A 21,270-nucleotide genomic window follows, 5' to 3' on the forward strand; every position below is an offset into this window, starting at 1 on the left:
ATTAGTCTCCGAGTCTTCATAGGCAGAGCTTTGTTTATTTTAGAGATACTGCAATGCTCTGGCCTCACTGGGTATTTAAGGTGCCAGTGGAACAAAACACGTTGATGAGTAGAAGGATGGAGAGTGTCACCACTTGTCTCTAAGACACTGCTGCAAACCTCAAAGTTCAAGTTTTCCTGTAGTAAAATAGCTGATATTTTTCTTGCGAACATATGAACATACAAATTAGAAGCAGAAGTAGGCCACTCAGCTGCTCATGCTTCTTCTGCCATTCAATAAGATCATGGCTGGTCTGACTGTAACCTTAACTCCACATTCCTGCCTACCCCTGATAACATTTAACCCCCTTGCTTATCACAAATCCGCCTAGCTCTGCCTCAAAGAGAAAAAATTTCTCCCCATCTCTGTCTTAAATGAGTGACTTCTTATTTTATAGGAAACATTCTTTCACATTTACCCTGTCAAGACCCCTCAGGATCTTATATGTTTCAATCAAGTTGCCTCTTACTCTTATAGCTCCAGAGGTTACAAGCCCAGACTGTCCAATCTTTCCTCATAAGATAACCCACCATGGTATTAGTCTTCTGACTAACTGGTAGGCTACAGAATGCCCATATATTGAATATCCATGAAAATCTCACAGAATGGCTATCTTCCCCTCTGAAATATTCAACACAAAAAAATGTGAGGTAGTATGTATTTGTAGGAAGAATAGGGATGTCACTTATGACTTGGAAGGTGCAAGTCCAGGTGGATTCAAAGAACAAAGGGATCTCGGAGTACGAATACATCAATCTGTAAAAGTTGTGCCACAGGTTAGCAAGACCATAAAAAAAAGCAAACCAAGCACTAGGCTTCATGTCTCAAGGTATAGAATTGAAAAATATGGAAGTTACAATGAACCTATATCAAATCTTGGTTGGGCCACATGTAGACTACTGGTCACAGTATTATAAAAAGGATATAGAGGCACTGGATGGGGCACAGAGAAGATTTACCAGAAGGATGATACCAGAATGTGTATCTATACATGTCCAGAAAGGCTGGGTTTCTTTTCTCTTCAAAACAGAAGGCTGAGGGGTGGTATTGTAAAGGTTTTTTAAAATTATGAAAGTTTTGATAGAGTGGATGTAGAGAGAATGTTGATCCTCTTGTGCGGAAGAGCATAACTAGACACCATCCAATATAAAATGGTCACTAAGAAATCTAATAGAGAATTCAGAAGGAGCTTCTTTATCCAAAGAGAGGTGAGAATGTGGAACTCACTACCACAGAGAGTGTTTGGGGAAAATAGAATAGGTGCATTTAAGGGGATGTTAGACAAGCATTTGAGGGACTAGGGAATAGATGGTTACAATGGTAGATTTAGATAAGAAAAGATTGGAGAAAGTTCCAGTGGAGCGTTAACACTGGTATGGACTGTTTGAGACAAATGGCCTGTTTGTATGCCATATATTCTATGTAATCCTTTCATTGCTTATGTATTCCAATAGTTCGAAATCTTGTGCTGACAACAGGGGTCTTGGTCGCTGACTAGAGAACTCGCGAGAGTCCTGTGTCGCCTCTTTTCGTAAAGACACTTGATAGGCCAGCAGTGGGATATTCCACCGGGATCAAGGACCCTGGGAGGCAAAGTTCTGCCTGCTGAGGGCCATCGGCCAATCAAGGACTGCCAACTCTATTGAATGGCAGCATTACCGAGGAGGCAGTGGCTGATACTTGTGCAAATCCTACCCGAGGCCTGAGGTGTAGTCACAGGTGGGGGTCGCGCAGGAGGGATGGGTCAGCAGCAAGGGCAGGAAGGTGGCTCTCAACATGTCCCCACTCTCCCTGATACCTTGTCCCTTGATCAGGCGCTAACTGCCTTTGAATGAGGGACCTCCGACTGGGAGCTCATGAGCAACCTTGCATGGGTTTGCCTCCCTTCCTGCTGTTGGGATAATGCCAGCAGTGACAGGGTGAGGCCCCTATCTGGGCCCTAATTGCCCACTTACGGGCCTCAGTTGGCAGTGGGGTGGGAAGTCCACCAACAGGTTTCACTGCCATGGACGTAATCTGGGAGGAGGCAGGAAATGGCGGGGTCGTCACTGACCACCCTCCCACCTGATTAAATGCCACCACATTTGCTGCAGGGAGGGTACAATTTTCCACCCATGGTTTGCTCACATCACATGGATAATATATAGATTTCTACCAATGCATTATTTGTTAAGACCTGCCTCTATGCCTTTTTCTTTAAATTAGCTTTCCATTTCCACTGAAGCAGTGGTAGGAAATCTGCTCCAGATGCTATGCAGCATTATGTACAGAAATACATTTGGTAATTGTACTTTTTATCACTGAGGGAAGACAATACTTCTTCTTCCTCAGTAAATACTAGATAAGATTACCTGATTTTGTGCCTGTAGGTTTACCATGTAAATATGCATGGGACATAGTAACACATGTTGAAACTAGCTGTCCAATTTAACCAGTAATGCCAAACATCCATTGTCAGACATAATGACACAGGGTCAATAACCCTATGGTGCATGTCTCTGTGTTAAATACTGCTTGAGAAATAGAGTTAAGCTCTTGGTAGTGAGGAATATGCAGTTAGTTATCTCAGGAGTCATCTTATGTTGGCTGTGCTGCCTGTCAGGGAGCCCGGCTCACCAGCAGTGCATGTTGGAAATTTAGTCATACAACCTACAGTTTTCTGACCATGATCAAAAAATGTCACATGACTCATTTGCACCCTCCTCCAATGCAGAGACACACACACCTTGGTTGATACCGAGGTAGAGATAGCTAGGCGAGGCACACATCACATATGAACAGGGGCTAGAAGCAGGGACAGCAGTGTAGTGGCCCAGGTGGAGGGCGCTGGTCACTCCAAGCAATGCTTAGCTGGATGTAGATGCTGAACCTCAGGTGTCATCCATGAAAAAGGAACTTGTGGAGCAGTAAGGGAAGATGTGTGTGCTGCTGTCAGCATTTCCAGAAATTATGCAGTCTTGGAAAAGAATTGTAGGAATCCACCTCTAGCATGAGTGCCATGATATCTTGGGTATTTGCGATGACATGAATCTCCATGGAAAGAGCGGTCACCTGCGTGAGAAATCACATGTATCATGACACTGAGTAGACCAATGGCCTACACACTCTATCTGCCAACATAGGATAGAGGAAAGCCTTAACTTGGTGGTTCAATGCCTCACTGAAATGCAGGCAAGTGCTCTCCAGCTCTTGGATAACTGGAAGTGCATGTGGGCATGAGAAGGGGAAGGGCACATGGCAGTGGAGATTCTTCTCAAGGCACACCCACTTCTTATTCGTTATTCCCTCCTCCTCCAACAGAGCCCCACATGCCATGTCCTGCCCTAATGACTGAGTCTGTCCCTGAAGAGGTACATGTGGGGCCATAAGGGCTCCAAAGCCCAGAGTATGTTTGCCATAGGCATCTCATGCCAGGGGAACAAGCAGCCTGCCTCCAGCTTTGCTGAACCAGCAGTGATTCTACCAATTTGGAGTAAGAGGAAGCAGGTGAGAAAGACTCATTAGTTGCAGCTGGGTGTGTATAACAATATTTATGTTGTTGTGTATATGTTTATTTAAATGAATTAATCACTGTGTTTTCCCTTCATTTCCTGTCATCTACTTTGTTGAATCCTGAATCTCAAACAGACAGTAGCCTTCAGGAGAATGATATGACCAAGTTGGGAGATGAACAAAGGGTGGAAACATGACAGTTGGATTTTTCAATATGGGAATGATTTGTACTTGTGGGAGGTGGTGGCCTCATGCACTCAGATTAACTGAATCATGCCTGTGTGAAGCCACCATGAGCTTCACTGGCAGCCAGGTGACCAGGTGCAGGAACTTTCACCACATCCTTCACCACATCTGCCTTTTCCTCCTCCTCATCTTCTTCCTCTAGCTCCTCAGTGGATGCAGTCATCTCCTCTTTGTGCAGCCCCTTTTCACTCTGCCATGCCATGTTGTGCAACAAATAGCAAACCAGTACCATTCTGGAGGTGACTGACAGTCCATATTGAGGGGCACCCCAGATCTGTCCAGGTACCTTACTTGCATCTTTAGCATCTGGTGGCCAAATGGCTCTTCTCCTATCCATCCTTTGCATCAGTGGTAGGACTCCCCACGGGTGTAATCAGTCAGGTGCTTGTCTTCAGGGAGCCACCAACTCCCTCTGTTTGGGGGTGTGAAAAGCTGTCAGAGATGTGACTATTGAACAATGACTACCTGCTGTGTCGTGCCTTGTTGCCTGTGGCAAGTTCCACACAGCTCAGGAAAGCCATGAGCTGACTGTTAAAGTCAGAAGCCTAGGTTAAAGAAACAAGAAATTGGCTGTTTAAATATTTAAATCACTGACCTGACACGACTTACAGGGATTCCCCAGTTGCCTGGGAATGTGCCCTGGTAAAACCCAAAGCACTGGCATGCCTTTAATACATTTGGAGTTACCCCGGGATGAATTTTATGGGGAGAGGAGGTATATGCTGTTTGGCATGCACGTCACCAGGTTGACACCTTACATTTAGGTATGCCTGGTGGTGCTCCTGGCATACACTTTTATACACTTCATTGAACCAAAGTTGACCTCTTGATTAGATGGTAATGGTAGAATGAATGGTATGCCAGGCCCTGATGTTACAGGTTGTGGTTGAATACATTCTGCTGTTGCTGATGGGCCACACCACCTCATGGATGCTAAGTTTTGAGCTACTAGACCTGATCTGAATCTATCCCATTCGTACGGTGGTAGTACCACACCACATGATGAAGTGTATCCTAAATATGAAGACCGGACTTCAGTTCCACAAGGACTGTGCGGCGGTCACTCCCAACAAAACTGTTGTGGGCAGGTCCAACTGTGACATGTAGATTAGTGGGGATGCATTTAAATTGGCTTTTCCTTCTTGTTGGTACCCTCACCTGATGCCACAGGCCCAGGAAAATATACCCTTGAGGATTTAGCCAGCTTAGTGATGCTACAAAGTCATGCTTAGCGATGGACACTGAAGTTCCCCACCCAGAGTTCACTCTGTCCCCTTGCTGTCCCTAAAGTTTCTTCTCAGTAGTTTACAATTCTGAGGGGCACTAATTCAGCAGCTGAGAGAGGGTGTTCGGTGGGCATCAACAATAGATTTGCTTGCCCATATTTGACCCGATGCCATGGAGTCCGGAGTCAGTGTTGAGAACTCCCAGGCCGTTCCCTACCAACTGTATAGCAGTGTGCTATTGCCTGTGCTATTACCTCTGGTTGCCCCTGGTGGGTAGGTCCTGCCGATGGGACACGATAAACCCAGGGATGGTGATGGAGGAGTCTGAGTCTTTGGCTGTGAGGTATGATTTGGTGAGTATGACTATGGCAGGTTGTTGCTTGACTAATGTAATGATCCCCTTAGAGACCAAAAACTTTTAAAAAGAAATTTGAACTTCCAGCTCATAGCTGAAAAGGATGACACAAGATTTCATATTTTAAGATTTTTACTGTTTTAAATGACAAAAAACACTTTCGACTGAACAGTATTTTTGGAGGCAACTTATACTTTAAAGGACAGAAAAGAACATTCCTCTTTTATGTTTATCACACATCGCATGCTCCGCAGAATTACAGTCCTTATGGTAAACAGCCTCCAGTTGCTTCCAGCTGCCAATGGGTTCATGTTTTCCTTCTCATCAAGTCGTAACTTTGAGTGAGCATCTCCAGGTACTTCCCTCAGTTCCTAAATGAACTACCAACAGTGAAGTCTGGTCCAGTGATTCTTCCCCACTATCACTGGCCTTGCCAGTATGAATCTTTCAGAATTTTTAGATGGCTGCGAAATACGTCTCTTCGACTAGAGACCATCTCCCTCCTATATCTAGCTCTGGTAGCTCACAATGAACTTGCAGCCTCTTCTCTCTGCTGACCACACCAGCTGCTGTTTTTCTCCCGTCCTCTCTTCTCCTTCTGTCTCAAAAGCTTGGAGCTGGCAAGTATATTTACTGTTAGCATAGCTGCTCTTGACTCTTTCTCTCAGATGTGAGAACTTTGCACTTTGCTCAGCAGGTCCCTTGACCTAGTCAGGCATGTTGTCACTCAGGATTCTCAATAGTCACATGACCCTCTTCATTTTAACTAAACTTAAGATACAGACCAAAACATAATAGGAACATAGAAAACAGGAGCAGGAATAGGTCATTCAGCCATTTGAGCCTGCTCCACCATTCAATATGATCATGGCTGATCCTCTATCTCAACACCATACTCCCCTTCTCTCCCCATACCCATTATGCCTTTAGAGTCTAGAAATCTACCTATTTCCTTCTTAAATATATTCAGTGACTTGGCCTCACAGCCTGCTGTGGTAGAGAATTCCACAGGTTCACCACCCTCTGAGTGATGAAGTTTCTCTTCATCTCAGTCCTAAATGTCTACCCCGTATCCTGAGACTGTGACCCTTTGTTCTAGACCCCCCCCCAGCCAGAGGAAACATCATCCCTGCATCCAGTCTGTCCAGCCCTGTCAAAATTTTATATGTTTCAATGATATCCCTTCTCCTTCTTCTAAACTCCAGGGAATACAGGCCTAGTTGGCCCAATCTCTCCTTATACGACAATCCTGCCATCCCAGGAATCAGTCTGATGAACCTTCGCTGCACACCCTCTATGCTGCAGTAAGACATGTTTGCTCTGTACTCAAGCTCTCTTGCAATGAAGATCATCATACTATTTGTTTTCCTAATTGCTTGCTGCAGTTTATAATCTTATAAATCTCATAACTGTAGTACTAGTCTGTGGAACAGCTGTTCCAATATCAAACATCTGGGAAGAAAGGTACATTGTTAGATCAGAGCTTTGAGCTGCTGGTCTGAGGGAGTATAGCACTGTTGGAGATACCATCTATTGGATGATACATTAAACCAAGACCCTGTATGACCTCTCAAATGAATATAAGACCAAGATGGTTTTCAAAGAAGAGTAGGAGAGCAGGGGAGTGTTTCTGATGTTGTGGCCAACACTTACGCTCAACCAACAAATAAAACAGAAGGTCTGGCCATTTATTTACTTCCTGTTTCTGGGATCTTGCAGTCTGAAAATTGGCTGCTGAGCTTCTTACATTACAGTATTTATTTTGCAACCAATAACCCTGAAACATTTTGTTCATTGTTGCTCGTGGGACCTTGCTACCTATAAATTGATATTTCTGTACATTACCACAACTTCACTTCAAAAGTGTTTAATTGGTTGTAAACCACATTTGAATGTCCTGGGATCACAAAAGGCATTATATAAATGTTCTTTCTTCCTTCTTTGATGCCTGTGCCCCAGTTAATCCATAAATTAATCTCTACCTTTTAAACCAATTAATTGCTTTGTACTCTGTGCTCACTCTTTCATTAGACACATAAAAGAGTAATCATGAGCAGCATAAAAGGTTTATGAAAGAAATTGCAAATTTTCAAACTAATTTAATAGAAATTATGGAAGTGTATGAATAATTCTGGATTAAAAAATAATTCAGTCTATCTTCTACCTCAGCATAACATTTTTTGGGGTGAATATGTCACTCTGTATTATGGTATGTTTTGCCAAAAGAATGCAGTCCTGCTCCAAATAAGATAAAATGATGCAGTGTCCAATGTACTTTTCCCAATACGAATCATGTTTATCTGAACAATTCAAAGCAGCACAGCTGCAGAGCATTGCTCCCAATTCACTGATCATTTACTGACAGAGTCTAAAGAAATATTTTAAATATTTATTTCCCATAAATCCAGTCTGCACAACATTGTGCAATAAGCCTAAAATGTGAAATTAATCTTTACTTTAAAGATGACATAAATTTTAAACATTTAGCTTTACTGCAGCTTCGTGAGTATCTGTTGCTCATTACACATCAGTCAATGTTCTTGAGGAATTATTCATTCTGGGCCCTGATTAATTTTCCAAGCAATCTGACACTCGAGTGTTGTAGACATACAAACAATCAATAAATCAACCTGGAAACAACTAACCAGTAGTCTGCCGATCTCCAACGAAACAGCTAGTCTTGTTCCTAACCACCCAACAACCACCTCTCCCCCGCAGACTCGTCTGCTAGCTTCTTATGTAACTCCTGCTCCTACTTGTGTTTTGCTGCTTTGACCCTTTTCTTCGTTGTCACAATATATATGTACTTCAAGGAACTCAATGTTGTGGCTGTTTAGATATTCCACCAAACAACCTTTTGAAAAATTGCTAAACGAAGCTTCACTGTATAAGTGACTTGCTTTTCTCTTTTACTGGACAGTTCTTACTGCATTTGTGGCAGCCACAGTTTTGAAGAGCAGTTCAGTCATTCTCGATAGTTCCTTGTGATGTTGTTCATCTTCGCCAGTGCTGTTTTGTGATGTCAATGATGAGAACAATCAAAGCAGTAAAAGAAATGAAGCAGTGGGCTGGCTAGGAAGTGCGACAAGAATATTACCGGACTTCAGTCTAGGTTGTGCTTTAAAATGCATAATTATTCCTGTAATAGCAACAAGTGCATTTCAAAATTGTGGATTTTCCTCCTCCCTGCTCTCCCTGAGGGAGGTGAGTCAGTCCTCTCACCTCTGGCCTCCTGCATCTTTCAATTAGTTTGCTTGCCTTTCTTTATTTTATCAGTATTACTATGGTCATTGCTTCAATCAGTGTTTCTCCTAAACTTACAATATGCCACCTTACATGCTCTCCTCCCTCTGTGAGGAAGATGCTGTCTACACATTCACTGTAGCAAATAATCAATTCATGATGAATTGGATCACAATTTCACTAAATCAAGCATAAAACATCCTTATCTTGTTGAAACTAAGACTCGTAGTGTTAGATTTTCTGAGTCTTACAGGGACTTACATTGAATTTACAGCACAGAAACAGACAATTTGGTCCAGCTGGTCTGTACTGATTTTTGTGCTCCATATTAGCCTCCTCCCATCCTTCTGCATCCTGGAATTCCCTCCTTAACAGCACTGTGGGTGTACCTACACCGCTTGGATTGTGGCAGTTCAAGAAAGCTGCCCACCGCCACCTTCTCAAGGGCAATTAGGGATGGGAAATAAAAATGTGGCCTAGCCAGCAACACCCGCATCCCATGAAAAGAATTTTTAAAAATCTCACCTTATCAACATGATGTATTCTTTTTTTTTTGTGTAATTACCTAATACATCTATGTTAATTGAAGCAACTGCTCCCTATGGTAAAAAGTTCCAAATTTAAGCTGTTCTCGAGATAAAGTTGTTTCTCTTGAATTCCATTTTGGATTTCTTATTGACCAGCTAGTATTCATGGACCCTGCTTTTGGACTCACCTATCACAGCTCTTTATAATTTTAAAGGCCTGTCTTAGGTCACTTTTCAGCCTTCTCTTTTTTCAAGGAAGGACTCCCATCTTGTTCAGTATTTTCTGTTACATATAACCTCTCCAGTTTTGGTATCATCCTTATAAATCCTATTTGCACCTTCTCCAGTGCTTCTATATGTGACGGCCAGAATTATGCAGCATGCTTGAAGTGTAATCCAGCCGAGGTTCTACATACATTTAACATAACTTCACTGGTTTTGAATTCTATTCCTCTAGAATTCCAACCCTGAGCTTAATTTGCATTCTTATGGCATTTTAACTTGTGTTATTACTTTTCATGACTGTGAATCTGCACCACTATATCTTTTTTTGCCTCCACCACATTTAGACTCTTATTTTCCAAGGAATAAGTGACCTCCTTAGTCCTTTTATCAATGTGCACTCCTCACACTTAGCTATATTGACACAAATTTGCTATTTACATGTCCATTCATTCGAGTTTATTTCTGTCTTCAAGTATTTCTCACAAGTCTCTCAGTTTCTCAGGGCGAAGGATGGTTTTCTTACACTCTGGAAAAATGGTAGTTCTGAGACGGGTGATAAAACCAATTCAAAGCATGATCTGCAGACTCTGCCACATATGGTGCTTGAAGGATCAGGTAGATGTTCAGAGGGCTCAGAGATTTGTGCACTTTCTTTGACACCTCAACTTTGCCTCTGCATGTCTCTGACAAAGTCTCTCAATGTGTTCGGTGCCTCCCTGAATGAATCTTCTCGATTTTGAGTGGTCAGGCGAGGGACCCCCATGAGTCGGCAGGTATGTTTGACCTCTTCTGGATGACTTGAGGACACACTTCAAATTATCAGTTCCAACTGCTCTAAAAATAATGTGGGGCTATAATTCTAGCCTAAAGTTTATTAAAGTTTGCAGAGTACCCAGGAGAAAGATGAGATATGAGACATAATTTTGGGTAGTTATGCGCCTGGTGAAATGTCTCACCTGCTAGAAACTCATATTAGATAGGAAATTCCTTGAGATTACCTCTGCTCCATCTGAAGTGTGAGGTGATGCATTTTGGCAGAAGGAATAGGAAGAAGCAAAATAAACTTAATGGCATGGTTCTGAAGAGTGCACAGGGACAAAAGGGACCTGGGGGTTCATGAAGGTGTTAAGACATATTGAGAGAGTAATTAGCAAAGCATATCACATCTTGGGCTTCATAAATAAAGTTATTGAGTACAACAGCAGAGAAGCAATGCTCAACTTTTGTAAAGATTTGGTTAGGCCACAACTGCATTCAGTTCTGGTCACCACATGGTGAGGTTGGAGAAGCTGGGGTCCCTGTAAAGCAAAGAAATTTGAGGAGAAATTTGATAGTAATGTACAAGATTATGACAGATTTAGATAAGGTAGACAAAGATAACTTGTTCCCATTAGCTCATGGCACAAGGAGGAGGGGACACAGAATTCAGGATTTGGGCAAGAAATGCAAGGGAAATGTAAATAAGAACTTTTTTACTCAGCAAGTGGTAATGACTTGGAACTCGCTACCTACAAGGATGGTGGATGTGGAGATGATGAACAAATTTAAGAGGAAATTGGATGGACATGTGAAGGAAATAAAATTGCAGGGCCATTGGGATAGGGCAGTGAAACAGGACTGACAGAATTGCTCTACAGAAAGCCAACATGGACTTAATGGGCCAAATAATGTAGTAATAACTTATGAACATTACTTCTCTAGAACTTCAGCGGAAACCCCACTTAAACACATTTCTAGTGCACTCCTGGTGTAGCAATGTCAAATCTGAACAATTTCCAGGATGTGTTGTTCTATTTAATCAAAGCAGATCTTCAAACCCTAGTTCCTATCTGTCACCTTATTTTCATTTGTACAACATTGTCCACCTCTACCTCTCTTCCTTCCATTAAGTCTATCCCACTGCCAAATCCCTTATCTATGCTTTAGCTACCTCTAGACTTAACTTCTTCTATATCTTGCTTGCTGGCCTCCCATATTCAAACATAAATTCTAACTTGTCCAAAACTCAATCTGCCAATGTTCTGTTACCAGGGGCTAAAACATAAAGAGTTTTAAACACAATGATGAAAATTTAAAATTTACTGTAGATGAACAAGGACAGGGGAAGTAGGAGGTGAGTGAGGCTGCATGTGGATACGGGCTGCAGTGTTTTAGCTAAGTAGATATTTACCAAGGATAGAGGATTGGAAGTGAATTTTTAACCTCTTCCAGCCTATGTTCCCTTCACACTCTGTGATTTTGACCTTTCATGTATCCCTTTTTCATTTAACCCATCACAGATGGCAAGGTTTACAGCTACTTCTGCCCTAACTCCTTCCCCAACCCCTACAGCTTTCCACCTCTCTTGTTTCCTTATAATCCCTGTCAAAGGCTATTTGTTCAACCAAATTTGTAATTGTCCACTTAATCTCTCTCTCCATGGCTTGGATGCTCTTTTACTCTCTGCAAAGCAACTTGGGATCTTTACAGTGTTAAAGGCACTATATAAATGCAAATTGTTATGGCTGTCATTGTTATTGTGTCATCTTTGTGAACTCAGCACATTTGATAAATTAGCATAAGCTCCTAACACATAAACTCCTTGCACCAGAACCAGACCTAAAGACGGTTGTATGAAAAATGGTAACATTGCAAGATCTGGCAGCTCAGATTTAAGGGAATGTGTGCATTCACAATAAATGTTTGCATTTGGGCTCAAACACTGTTTCAATCTTCAGAAAGCTTCAAAATGAATTACACATATTTGTCAGTTTTTACAGAGCCCATCAAGGAGGGACAGGGAGATGAGGGCAAAAATGATGTGAAAGGAAACCTAATGTGAATGCAGGAAAATGTGTCTGTAAATAAATGACAGAGTGATGTAGCATCTAAACTCCTGTGTAAGGCAAGAATATATGCAGCTATGTGTGACAGGTACAAGTAGGGTTGACTTGTTTGCTACTTCAAGGCACTCTGTCTAGACGACAGCAGTCCAGCTTCCCAATAGGAGATGGCAGGCAAGCTTAATGGTCTATATAATATGTGGGCCCCATCTATTACTCCCTGTAGTTCTGGGAAGCCTGGTATCCATGAAACAATCTTATTCAGCTGGTACCTCCATTCCACAAGAGTGACAGCAAAGTAATTAACATGTTGCCCTTTGTAACTAAGACCTCTGCCATTTGTTTGGTGTATCTATTGACAATCGACTGACTGATTTGGAGCATATGATTTTGGAAAGAATTTCCCTTTCATGATCATTCCAGGTACCACTGGGAACATCAGTAACAGAAGCCAAACTTATGTTCATTAAATATGTCACCAATGCTTTGTTTATTCTAGCAAGTAATGTCATGGATAATTAGAATAGCATGACAAAGCTCTGCAAATTTATAGAGTGCAATGATTTCCAAAGAGCAAGGGTTTGAGAATTTCCCTGCATGACCCTACACACTCCTTAACATAGAGCCACCATGTACACAAATCAACATTCTTCTCCGTCTCTGCTCAAGCTGTTTGCTACTGTCAAATTGGGCTACTCATTGCTTGCTTTCCAAGAAACAGCTATAACACCTTCATTTTATAACAATTCATAGTGCTGCAAAATTTGACCCAGAAAGGACAAGAGGGATGACTTCTGGGGCAATCAAGGTGATCCTCTGGATGCCTGGGCCATCAGACTTCTGCTGCATCCAAAGACCCTAGCTAATAACAGTTATAATGAGGTTCATGCTACCACTAAAATAATTATAAAGTACACCATTATCATGTTCAGTCAAACCTAGAGATGGTTTGTAATTCAGCTTAGCTAAGAAGGGTATTATTATAGTTTGCTACATGCTCCACTAATCTAACCCACAAAGAAGTATCATCATCGAGGCCTTGGAGGAGGAAGACTCTAAACCACCCCAAAGAGATCACATGAGGAGCCTATAAAGCCCGAAGAGAACTCATTGCTGATTGTGAAAGTCGGGTGACAAGCTCTGATAGGGCATATCTTTTATTATCTTAAAAATGTTCCCATTGAATTAATAGTTCTGTCTACTCCTTCTCCACACTCTCCATAAATATACCTTAACCTAAAGTGCATTAAGCCTCATACAGAACTCCAAAATTTTCTATTTCTGTCACCTGTTCAATCACAATACCAAAACTTAGCAAGAATATTCTCAGAATACACAACTACCATGCAATCAACATCTTACTAACCCTACATGTGACGTGTGTATATGTATGTGCTTAATGTGTGCATACTATACTTCCCCCGGTGTCAGTGTGTAACATGGTTTCTTAAACCTTTCCTTTCTATTCATCTAAGTGCTACCTCACTAGAAGTTGTGTGAAGTGGCTGGCCACTGTGAGCCTATCACAGCTCCCAAATTGAAGTTGCCCACAATTAGCTGGGTTTTGAATAAGGCATAATTGCAGGCTCTGTCAATTCCATAACTGTGGGGATGGCCTCATCCTGTACACATGTACAGACACCAGAGGCCGTTGGCAAAAGGGTCCAGATTTAGGAAGTAGCATTAACATTTGTGCCCATTCAAGCTACTGCCCAGCTGGTTGACACCGCCTTGCCATTCCCATTGACCAGTGTGATAACAGACCTAAAATAAAAACAAAAAAACTGCGGATGCTGGAAATCCAAAACAAAAACAGAATAACCTGGAAAAACTCAGCAGGTCTGGCAGCATCGGCAGAGAAGAAAAGAGTTGACGTTTCGAGTCCTCATGACCCTTCGACAGAACTTGAGTTCGAGTCCAAGAAAGAGTTGAAATATAAGCTGGTTTAAGGTGTGTGTGTGGGGGGCGGAGAGATAGAGAGACAGAGAGGCGGTGGGGGGGGCGGTTGTGGTTGTAGGGACAAACAAGCAGTGATAGAAGCAGATCATCAAAAGATGTCAACGACAATAGTACAATAGAACACATAGGTGTTAAAGTTAAAGTTGGTGATATTATCTAAACGAATGTGCTAATTAAGAATGGATGGTAGGGCACTCAAGGTATAGCTCTAGTCGGGTTTTTTTTTATATAATGGAAATAGGTGGGAAAAGGAAAATCTTTATAATTTATTGGGAAAAAAAGGAAGGGGGAAACAGAAAGGGGGTGGGGATGGGGGAGGGAGCTCACGACCTAAAGTTGTTGAATTCAATATTCAGTCCGGAAGGCTGTAAAGTCCCTAGTCGGAAGATGAGGTGTTGTTCCTCCAGTTTACGTTGGGCTTCACTGGAACAATGCAGCAAGCCAAGGACAGACATGTGGGCAAGAGAGCAGGGTGGAGTGTTAAAATGGCAAGCGACAGGGAGGTTTGGGTCATTCTTGCGGACAGACCGCAGGTGTTCTGCAAAGCGGTCGCCCAGTTTACGTTTGGTCTCTCCAATGTAGAGGAGACCACATTCCTTTTCCCACCTATTTCCATTATATAAAAAAAAACCCCACTAGAGCTATACCTTGAGTGCCCTACCATCCATTCTTAATTAGCACATTCGTTTAGATAATATCACCAACTTTAACCTTAACACCTATGTGTTCTATTGTACTATTGTCGTTGACATCTTTTGATGATCTGCTTCTATCACTGCTTGTTTGTCCCTACAACCACAAGCCGCCCCCTCCACCTCTCTCTCTCCCTATCTCTCCGCCCCCCACACACACACACCTTAAACCAGCTTATATTTCAACTCTTTCTTGGACTCGAACTCAAGTTCTGTCGAAGGGTCATGAGGACTCGAAACTTCAAATCTTTTCTTCTCCGCCGATGCTGCCAGACCTGCTGAGTTTTTCCAGGTAATTCTGTGATAACAGACCTAATGCCATTAATGAGATGAGAGGAACAGTGCCATAGTTCAGAGCCTGTTGAAGACAGAAAATCTTCCAACTTGGAAGCCATGATAAAATCACGATGCCTGCTCCTTAAAGCAGCTGCCAGCTTCTATATCCTGCAGCAGCACCACACTTCCTGCCCAAAGATAGGCAAACTTAGACAGGCTACTTCAATGCCAGGTGCTCACCTATATCATATTACTAGACTGACCCCATAAATAATTCTCGGGTAAACACAATAGAGGATGGACAGGCAATCTTCCTTCACTGCCCAACAGGAAAATTACATTGCTGTTAGTATCTGCTGTATCAGTTGATTTTTCAATGACCTTTCAACGATTTTTATAAAGACCTTTGATAGTGATACTCACTCACTAAGACATTCAACATTGTAAGTCTGCACAAAATCAGTGAAGAAGGAGCTTTTCAAAAAAAATGTTATGTTCTGGAAGCTGAGAGAGTTTTGGCATTCAGGCGGTTAATGTTCAGAATATGAGGGAAGACACCAGTGTCAAAAATAATTATAGGCAGAATTTTACATTCAGTGTATGGGCGCGCACCTGACATGCTGGAACGTAAAATAGCGATGACGTCAGGCGTTTGTCCCAACGTCATTGCAAAGTCGCGCGATATTTCATTTGGTGGGCACACACCGGAGTTGGCTGCGCACCTGCCGATAATTGAAAGGGCTATTAAGGCCATTAACGAGGTAATTAACTTGAATATTATGCTGCCCAGGTTGGCAGGCAGGCGAGAAGGCCAAGCAGTCTTTACGTTTTTCAGGAAACCTTATCCAAGAACGGGATGAGGTTTCCTGAAGCTATTCCAAATTAAATAAAAGCTTCATTTGAACTTAAAAACATGGCCCATCTCATATGACACAGTTACATGGGGGGACATGTTTAATTGAATTGTTCTGCTCTTTATTAATTTTTTCAACAAGCGCTTCAATCTCCCTGAGGCAGCTCTGTGCCTCGAGGGATTGAAGCACTTTTTCACGCGGTGCGGAGCTGATTGCGGGCAGTGGTCAGCTCCGTGACCGCCCCCACCCGCTCCTGCCAAGCCCGCCCGATGAATGGAAAATCCTGGCCTAAACGTGCTTTGAGAATGGTAGAATGCTTGCATTTCCCTCCACAGCCAGTTTGAGATCTCCAACAGGGGAGCAGAATGTTACCAGGCAAGATTCTGATCAAGAGCTGTATTCAGAGAGCCTTGGGAGCAGCTGTCAATCTCTCTTGCCTGGTAAAGAACATGTGATACAGGGAGGTAAGGAGAGATGAATCACAAGGTAACTTAGCTTTTCTGAGTGATCTATTATGTAAACAGTGGGCATACTCTTCACATCACATAGCATCATTCATTCATTAAACATTGCAATCAGTTACATTTTTCAACTCCTCTCAAGATTTTCCAACCCAAAGTATGAGGCCGCTCTACTTCATAACATATCTGGGGATTGCAGGGATCTAAAATTATCAGCTACATGTGAAAATGTTGTGAGATAATTAGTGCCAGGCTTGTTTTCATTTAACTTTCCTAACAAAACTTGACTGCAAGTTGTTGTGTCTCCTGTCGACATTAGGAAAGACATTTAAGTGAACCTTACAGATCCAACAGATGCAGTTCTGTTAACATCAAGGATCACCTTGATGCCTCTCATTTATTTAAGTTTGTCATCATTTCTCTCATAGAAATTGTTATTAATGTACAACCAATGTCTCATATTTTAGTGTTATCAATAATCAGTTCAATTTGAATAATTCAAAATTAATTCCTATATGTCTCATGTGTCAAATTAAATGCCATTGTCCTAGCAAGCAATTCTGTCGAAGGGTCATGAGGACTCGAAACGTCAACTCTTTTCTTCTCCGCCGATGCTGCCAGACCTGCTGAGTTTTTCCAGGTAATTCTGTTTTTGTTTTTGTAATGGAACGCTCTTCTGTCAATGTCAATATTGGTAATTGCTCAGTGCGACTTTTCGTTCATTATTATCTTCTAATTTAGCCAAGCATAGCTCAGTATTGAACCAAATAAACTCGGTCTGGCTATTGATAACTGATTCTCCGGAGCATGTAGTTGGAACAATGCAAGGTAATCCATTTGCTAATTTAAATGCCTCCCACAGTAGATACTGGAACTAGATTGAGAAAATAATTTGGAATCACAAGATGATTTCACCACCAGAATCCTCAGATTATCAGCAATACAGATTTATAGCAAGCTCCACATGGCGCTTTGATTCACTGCATATTAATTCAGGAACTGCCAGAGTTTCTTTCTCAATTTCTCCCCAGCCTATTTAATTGGCTTTCATATATTATGTTGAAACTGGAGAATTAATGCTGTTCAAGACAATTAATGCCATCAAGGATGTGAAAAATTAATGAGTGCCCTTCGCATGCATTGTAGAGGGACATAAAATTCCACAATTAGCATAAGTAATTGAAACTGTTCTTATATAGTTACATAGCTAAAGTAATCCATTTTAAATGCTATGTGAAATATTCATCATTTACATTTATGTAGTTCTTTCAAGGACATTTCAAAATTAAGCAAAGCTCCAAAGCACAAACCTATCGAATTTTTAATGAAATCTCTGCCACTACAGGTTAGGCTTCACAGATGCTTTGACACATTAGTATTCAATATATATGATTTTAAAAGTGCTGGGGCCAAAATTAATATTGCATTGACTGATAGACAAGAGACAATAGGCCCTGATAGAGTTGCACAACAGTAGGGGCGGAGTTGTCCCAGATTTACCCTCTGGCTGTAATGGCGGGTTTTCACGCTGTATCATCCCAAGCCTGCCGCGTTACTTTTGCATTCCCGGGAAATGTGCCATTTCCATGGCAGGCGGGCTCTCATTCACGCACCACACCATCACCTCACTGCTTCGTCATGCCGGGTGCCATATTTAAAGCCCAGCCACACGCGTACAGCTCAGTGCTTCCAGCCCATGACTACTGCAGAAAGATGTCCACGAAAGGCTATAAGACTGCAGCCCCCAGGTTTAATGTTGCGTCACTGGAATGCCATTTGGGCGCCATGATGTCTTGTACCCCCACTCTGGCCACAGGATGGGCAGCAGCATCACCAATCCAGCATGGCAGGTGGTGGCAGTGGTGGTCAGTGCCAATGCCCTGCAAAGGAGGGCAGCCACCCAGTGCCACTACAGGATGAATGGTCTCATCCGTTCCACCAGGGTAACTCACTCTTCTCATCACTCTCAACTCACACTCACAAACCCATCACACACCCACAGGGATCTCACACCTCAAGGGACAACACCACTAACTCTCACACACACCCTCACATCTCCATCAGGCTCATATCCTCTCCAGCTCACATCCTCATCCTGTCTGTGTTGCCACTCACCACACAAACATTCCACACAGTGCCAGGTGTCCTGCTCACACTTCTTCCATCTGTTTCCATGCAGGAGAAGCTAGCTCACATCAGCAGGAAGAGGTCCCTGACCAGGGGTGGAATGGCCCACATTAGACCCCCCACTCACTTTGAGGACCATGCTATCACACTGACCGGAGAGGATGTGGACTGTGCCTGTGTCAACAGTGAGGTCGGTGGCGAACACCCGCCTGAGGATCCTGCACCACATCACCCCTCTCTTAATGCAACTGTGAGTGCTCTCTCTCCTGCTTTTGACTCTGCTGCCATGCACTAATTATCTCTACTTTGGTTCACAGGGAGCTCTGCCAAATGACTGACACCCTCAGCCAGACAGTCCCTCATCTCCATTCATGCCCTTATTTTCCACTCCCTTGCCTTTCATCATACTGAAATGAAAACACACAAGTCTGCACTTGTGTATCAGTGTGCCCAGTGCTTTATCACATAACAACTTGATGTAAAACAAAAACACCCAAATGACCCACAAAATGACATTACCAACACAGTAATCTGCACTCAAGATCATCTCTACAAGTGTCTGCCCCCTTGGCTGAATATGAGGTAGAGACAGGCTGCTTTCTAGTTCCTGCTGGGATTGAGTTGCCTGTGGCAGTTGTCTTCAGTGGGGAGGTGCTAGCTGGGGGGCATCTCCATAAGCTGTTGCACCTGAACCATAGGGTAGAATTCTACAGATACTTTGGCTTCAGAGGGACCATGGGGCTGCATGATAATGATAGTGCCCTGTGAGAGATAGCCCCCTCATCCCAATCTGTCACTTCTTCAGCCTCCTCACTTGATCACAAGAGGAAACCACCATCTGAAGCGTAGCTGGCATCCACTCCATTTTGCCTTGTGCCATGTGCACACTGACAGTCAATAGGATAGACTGTGGCATGGGTTCCATGCACGTCAGTGCACTTTTTCTGAATCCACTCTGAATGTTGCCGCATATGGCTCTCCATGAGGTCGGCCTCTCTCTCAATGTATTCAATGCTCATGTATTCAAAGAACTGAGATATTGGGGAGGACATGAGACAGAGGGAATGTGGTCATCAGAAGCCAGTGCAATAAACAGATTCTTCTCTTGCTAGAAATAATGAGATGATAGCTCGTACATTGACAGCTTTTAGCACAGGCAAGACTGTCATGCCTCCTCTGAACCTGATGTTAAGATCTTTTCACCCCGTCAATATTGAATTCCTGTTTCTCCATCCCCAATGTTCCAGTGGCTTGCTACTCTGGCCAGATCAGGGATCATTTCCTCAAAGTGCATCAGTAACAGGAGCTGGGGAACCCCACAATCAATGCACATCCTCTTGCACCTCTTGGCGTTGTTCTTTTGTTTGGTCTGCGAGGTGAAGAAAGATGTTGTTAGGATAATGTCATTCTTCCTCACCACTTGCAGCTTTTCATTCACAAATTTGGCGTAGCCTACTCTCCAATAATGCTCATATTGTGAAATGTGCCTATGAGTCATCAATGGTGTCATGCATACATTTCTCCTTTGGTCAGGGAAACTCTACGCGCCCTCAGGATGCCCTTCACTTTTGCATTCTGGTGACTGCTGACCAGGAGGCATGCCATCTGGGTCTCACCTTGGACTCACCTTGCCAGACTTCAGCAGGTCAATGAAACATTTCCTGCACTGGATCCAGTTCCTCCTCAAGACTTCTTTGCTGTTGATCTCAGAGGAAGATCAGGAGAAAAACCTTGCAGCCGAAAAGAAAAATTGTCAAAAAAAGGAGTTAGTCAGTCTTTATGCTGAACATCACTAAATCTTGAGAAAACTACACAAGGGAATAACTAAGCACTGTTAAGCTAAATGGCAGCCAACAAATATTTACATAGTTTACAGATGCCACTGAATGGCTGTTTTGAAAGTAATGTAACTGTAACGTATGTTTTCACGACCACAAAACACTGTCAAGCTATTTTACAGCAAAATAGCATGCATGGCACTTCTGTATGGACTGTAGCTGCAAAATGTTGATTGGTAGAATTAATGTTAAGGAAGTGATTTTTAATGCCCAACTGAAATATGCTAACATTTTTCAGTGCATCCTGTGAACTGTTTTGGCAATCATTGTATACATTTTTAAACAACATCAAATAGTCACTTGGTAGTAAAGAACTTGAGTATTGCTGGAAAAAGAGACATGCTGTCAAAGGTTTTCACCTTGCACTTATCAGGACAGATTATCAAGAATAACAAATCTAAAAGAGGATTAATAATTTATACAGCATGAGAAAAGGGTTGCTGATTGGTTGGCAAGTCAGCCCTGTATGGTTGAGACATTGCCATCTTTGGTTGAGACATTGTAACATCACTGTATCCAACATGCATTCTGACATCATGGATGCAATGCACAGTTCTCTGGACCAGGCTTTTGGTAAGGAAACAATGAGAATGATTTTAACCCAACCCATCCAGCAGAAACTGAGCAAGTGGGAAGTTAAAATCTGCCCAAGCTACTTACCCACCCTGAAGCTACCAAGAATCAACAAAGCGCAATTTTACTCTGTACAACTTTTTTTTGGAAAAATATAATTTATTCATAAAATACCTGAAAGAACAATACCAAAAATTTCAAAATGGCCATCACAAAAAGTACAATCAGTTTCACATTTTCTACCTAGATCATGAGGTGCTTCAATACAATCAATGAATATTACAGTCATTTCAATATGGTTACTGCAGTCAGTCA

Source organism: Carcharodon carcharias, chromosome 1, assembly GCF_017639515.1.
Source record: "Carcharodon carcharias isolate sCarCar2 chromosome 1, sCarCar2.pri, whole genome shotgun sequence".
Lineage (NCBI taxonomy): Eukaryota > Metazoa > Chordata > Chondrichthyes > Lamniformes > Lamnidae > Carcharodon > Carcharodon carcharias.